Source organism: Carlito syrichta, unplaced genomic scaffold (genome assembly GCF_000164805.1).
Source record: "Carlito syrichta isolate Samal-C Ts95f unplaced genomic scaffold, Tarsius_syrichta-2.0.1 Scaffold307010, whole genome shotgun sequence".
NCBI lineage: Eukaryota > Metazoa > Chordata > Mammalia > Primates > Tarsiidae > Carlito > Carlito syrichta.
In genome coordinates, this window is record NW_007251106.1 from 1 (window position 1) to 5671 (window position 5671).

The window sequence follows — 5671 nt, forward strand, 5'->3', positions numbered from 1 at the left end:
TTGCACTAAGTGCAACCTGAGGTAGCATGAGTGAGGGGACTGCCGTTGCTTGGAACTACAGAGGACACACAGCCAGCAGGGCTGGGCACAACTACAGTTGTATATACACTCAAACACATGCACCAAGGTCTTTGTATGAAAAAGTTTGGTAATTGCAGTGGTACAGAAGGCGGCCAAGCCAAGCCTAAGCCGTACTTTTAAACAGCTTCCTTGCAATGTATTTGCAGACAATAAAATGAATACATTTTAAGCATACACTCTGACGATGTTCAGTAGGTGTGTAAAGTTGTGCCACCTTCACCAGAATCGAGTTTTAGACATTTCTACCACCAGAAAAGGTTTCATAGTGCTTCAGTGTCGCTAATCCCTGCTCCTAGCCCAGCCCCGGGGAGTCACAGATGCGTCTCCTCTGTCTCTAGACACTTGCATATTCCTAGATATTCATTATCTGTGGACTCATACAATATTTCGTCTGTTGTGTCTGCTTTCTTTCACCTAGCATAACTTATTCAAGGCGCACCCAGGATGCAGCATGTGTCAGAACTGTATTCCTTCTCACGGCGGAAAATGTTCTTTTGTGTGGACATAACATGTTTTTCATCCATTCAACTTTTGACGGGCACTTGGGCTGTCTCCCGTTGTTGGCTACTTGGAAGAAAGTGCGACATACGGTTATGCTTCGTGTTTTTACGAAGATATACGTTTCCATTTTCCTTGGGCGTGGACCCAGGAGTGGCACTGCTGGGTCACATGGCAACTCCCTGGGAGGCCCTCGGAGGAACCGCCGCGAGAGGTGCACGACCCTTGCAATTCTTGAGGCGGGCAGGCTCAGTAGGCTGTGTTTCCCGACACGAGACTGCGTTCCTTCTGCTTTCTCTAAACAGCACGCCTTCTCAGGTGCCGGTCTGAGGGGTAAAAGCGAATGACTTTCTGCAAAAGGCAAAATGACCCCGTGTTGTGCGGAGGACCCGCCTGAGCGTCGCGGCTCCCGTAGGGAGCTGACGTCATCCTGGCGCCTGTGACGACTTTTCACGGACGCCAACATGGCCTGGCCAGAGGAGCCAGGTCGCGTCTTCAGGTGTTTGGATGGAGCTGCGGGTGCGGGTGCGCGGTGGTGGGGCCGGACCGCCCTGGGGCGCGGGGACATGAAGCGATCCCGGATCCTAGTCGCCTCGTTCGCGCTTTGGGACAAGTTGCCCCGACTGTCCCGTGAGGGAGAGAGCGGTGGGACCCGCCCGGCCCCAGGGAGTGTGGTGTCCTGCTCCAGGGGGTCTTGGGGCTACTGTCCATGGAAAGGCCGGCGCGGGGGGGTGACACAGGTGGCGGCTCTGTCTGAGCCCAGCTCCCTCCTCTAAAACGGGGACACGAATGCCCGCCCACCCGATGGCTGGAACCAGGATTGTGGTAATACGGATGCAAGCCCAGCGCCCCGGGGTTGTTGCGGGACCAGGAGTGCCTGCATGAATTCGGGCCACTTCTTATCCGTTTTCAGATTTGTTGTTAAGGGATAGATGAGGAAAGGAGAAGAAAAGGCCCTGGTGAGAAACCCACTGTACCTTCCGTTGTTTTCGCTGCTACCCCCGTTGTATCAGTGTCATTGGTCATTGACCCAGTGCCCAGCATGGAGCCAGGCACACCGTCACTCCAATAAAGCAAAGTGATTGCTGGATTCTCTCTCTCCTGTGCAGTTCTTCATCGGGTGGCTGAGCTCGATCAGTGTGTGAAGGAGAACCTGGCTCATATCGGGAGGTGTTCAGAGGACCTGGCTTCTGGTGGCTGCTGAAGCTTCTTCTCCAGATTTGAAGGGCTGCAGTCCTCAGGAGACCCCCAGCGCTTCTATCCACGGTGGGATATCATGGCTGCTCAAGTGAGTTCATAAATCTGAACCAAAACATGTTGTAGAATAGCACCGGTGTGCTGTTAAAAAATATATATTTATATATTCAGTGATACTTTTTAAAGCACGGTAAGGTAAACCGTCTTCAGAACCATCATGACAGGTACAGGGACCTCCAGCGGCATCTTGCAGTGGGGGAGAGGCATTGGGCTCAACACCAAATACGGCAAGGACAAGTGGGAACTCAGAGCTAAAAATCAATGTGGAGGTCAATGTGGGATCAATGTGGACGGAAAATTACTAAGAGGAAACATTGGGGTAAGGAAGATTTTGGCTAAACTCACCCAATAGGTTTCTTGCTGAAAACAGCCAGGAGTGATCAGATGTCACTTGGGGGATGGGAGAGGATGAAAAACCTGTTCAGGTATTCAAGGTGTTCAGACACCTAGGAATGGGGGCGTTCTTGCTATACTAACATAGTAGGGTTCTTTGTAAAACTGGGTTGTATGAGAGAGCGCACAGATGGGCCTAGCAAAAGATGCAGAAACCTGAGGAAAGTTTGGCCAAGCAAAGAATCTTTGTCAGTGGCTCACAGAATAGTCTAAAACTGGAGAAACTCTTTTGGTCTCATCATTGGAAAACAGGTTTAGCAGGTGGAATTTCCTTCTATTAGCAGCTACATGCTTTGAAGCAGTCCTGGACATACATCTAAGAGATGTCTTTTCTGTCTGAAAGCAGTGAATTTTCCACATTGAAAAAAGAACTTGACCTAAACATGCACTTGCGGTAAATATACATATATTTTTCTGCCGAGATAAATAATAGTGATCCCCATGTATCTCTTAGGTGGGGGTTGACATATGCAGTTGGTTAAAAGATCTTCCTGGCGATTTGATATTGTAACACGGATTCTTCCCAGGTAATGATGGTTTTATCACTTCTATGATGACGTGTTTTAAGAGCCAAAATATCCCATGTGTTGGTTACAGGCGTCACTTAGAATTTTAAAAAGTACTACTTACCTATATGCGCTTTTTAAAAATTCTAATGATACCCACTGAGGTCCTTTATATTTAACCAGGTACTCTTAAATATGATTATGATGATATTTTCAGGACATCAAATCCTCGGGTCTTTACTTGGTGACTGCCTTCCCCTCACCATGCCCTGTTCCAGGCAACAACTGATCTGCAAAGTGATCAGTGTTGATTTTCTACAATGTTTTGTAAATGGAATCATGCAGATTGTAATTTTGGTGGGTGGTGGGTAGGTGGTCTGGCTTGTTTCACTCAGCCTGTTTACTTATTTTTAGTTTTTTGAACTATCTTTGATTGGAAATGCATATATAAAGCATCAGAAACATTACGTCAGAACACTTGGGAAACACTTCCTTGATTATTTAATACACTATCCAGTTGAAGAAGACATCTGTTTGGGTAACATGAAGATTTACGTTTTTGTGTGTGCTTCATCACAATATCCATTTCATATGTGCTGAAGAAGAAATTTCCCCAGAATTATCTTCAGATGTACTATTATAATAAATATTTAGCAAATGAGTATAACAAGTTGAAGTGGATGAAACTCTTCACAAAAGGTATACTGTGGACTTACCGTGTCATCCCCGAATTTATATGTTGAGACTCTATTCCCCAGTTTGTAATATTATCTGGAAGTTGGGCCTTTGGAAAGTAATTAAGTTTAGATGAGGTTGTGGGGGTACAGCCCCAATGGTGGGATCAGTGCCTTTGTAGTAACAGAGACAAGAGAGAGATCTCTTGCTCTCTCCCCATCATGAGGAGGTGGGTGAGGATGGAGGGCTGTCTTCCAAACTGGAAGAGACCCTTCCTCAAACATTGAGTCTTCAAATTCCTTAATCTTGAACTTCCCAGGCTCCAGAACCATGAGAAATAAGTTTCTTTTATAAGCCACATAGTCTGTGTGGTATTCTGTTATAACAGTCTGAACTGACTAAGCCAAAGGACAGTACATATGTCAGTATTTTTCCACTTGTAAAGCACTTTTGGGCTTTGATGATGATAAAGACCAAAGCATAGAAATGGATTGTTTCCTAGACACTTTGTTTTTATATCTTCTGCATTTAACTTCAAGTATAGGAAAGTTTGAATGAAATTAGTAAACACATGAAAATTTTTAACTTCAGGAATGTGTTTTATAGATATTTCATGTAATACATATCTTTAGATGTAATTTATCATGTGTGTGTATGCCAAAAAATTTGTAAACTTTTCCTATTACTGAAGAATATAATAAATACAGTATTTTATACTAAAGGCAGAGACTTTTACTGGCTCTTGTAGACTACTTTTTTTCAGATTTTTTTGGACTAGAATTTATAAAAATGTATTTGACATCTTGGTTTATACAAACATACATTTGCGTATAACTGGAACCAATATATATTGCCTTACTATCTGTGACCCAGTGTACATTTATTTCCATTCATCTTCAATCCCTTGTATAGTTTCTTTTTAAAAATGCTTGCAATGGCCTACCAAATTGATTTTACGACCCAGTACTGGGTTCCAGCTAGCTATGTAAAAACTCTGTTCTAGACTAGTTTTTAAGAAGCAGGTCAAAGGTCATCTGGTGCTAGCTGAAGGATCCAGCCTTCCTCCATACACCTAGGGGATGGATGTTATACTTTCTCCTCCTGATGGCCACTATGAAGCCGTGCCTCTGTTAGTAAACACGGACGTCCACTCCTCTTTTAGATCCTGTGGGCCATATTTATTTCTATTTTGATTAACTCTTGTCAACTTAAAGGCTTCACAGTGGTAAAAGATTTACCTAATCTTCTGAGCTTGTGTATTTCTTGTGATTTCAAGGAAGAGCCACAGTGAGAGGAACTTTGCTCAAAGGGGTTTTGAAATGAGGCACCATCACCATCTCCTCCTATTTTCATATTTTTTTATGGGGATAGAAGTCACATAACAAAGAATTCACCACTTTAACCGTTTAAAAGCATATAGGTGAGTAGTTTTTAGTACATTAGCAATATCGCACAACCATTACCATAATCTAATTATGGCTGCTATTCCAGTGCCCAAACAGAAGGTGAAAGAGGGTGGTAAGAAAGGACATCAAATAACAAGTAATGAAGGAATGATTGCTTTCTTCTCCACTCCATGATCAGGTAACTTGTTCTATAGAGAAGTGACAGCAAAACTTTTCTATTATAGAAATATGTAAACAATTTATTTCCTGCTGCTTCAACTCTAATTGCTCTCTAGGAGATGTTCATGTGAAGTATGTCTTTTGTGGAAAAGAGAATAGAGGGAAGGCCAATATTCACACACACTACATGATATATAATTCACACACACACACACACACACACACACACACACACACACACACACTATGTGATATATAATTGCACTACGTATATATATAAATATACACTATATATGTATTTGTTTCAATACTTCGTGTTAGAGACACCTTCCATAGGTTTGCTCATTACTCATTTTTTTCCTCAACAGCTCTGTGAGGTGAGTATCAATCTGACCATTTTGCAGGTGCCCCAGGTCAGGGTCACAAAGTGTAACTCACCGTTTCAGGGTCACACACATCTAAATAGAGGCAGGGATGGGATCTACCTCTTTATATATATACATACATATCACATGCACACATGCATATATATGAAATACAGAAAACATGTTCCCTTACATGTATTATTTTGCCAATTTGAAATCACATTTTAATTTTTTTTAGTTTTTTTTTTTTTTTTTTTTGAGAAAACAGGATTTATTGGGAAGACAGAAAAGCCCCCACAGTGGGAGGGGACCCGAAAGGGTTGCCCTGAAA

At 43.0% G+C, this 5671-nt stretch overlaps 1 long non-coding RNA gene across 1 annotated transcript; it reads left to right on the forward strand.

The window, feature by feature from the left end:
- Positions 1-1026: 1026 nt before the first annotated feature.
- LOC103266059 lies at positions 1027-4131 on the forward strand. The gene is made up of 4 exons (XR_504675.2): positions 1027-1104; positions 1689-1867; positions 2684-2756; positions 3150-4131. It is a non-coding gene; the product is annotated as an uncharacterized LOC103266059 (long non-coding RNA).
- Positions 4132-5671: the final 1540 nt, after the last annotated feature.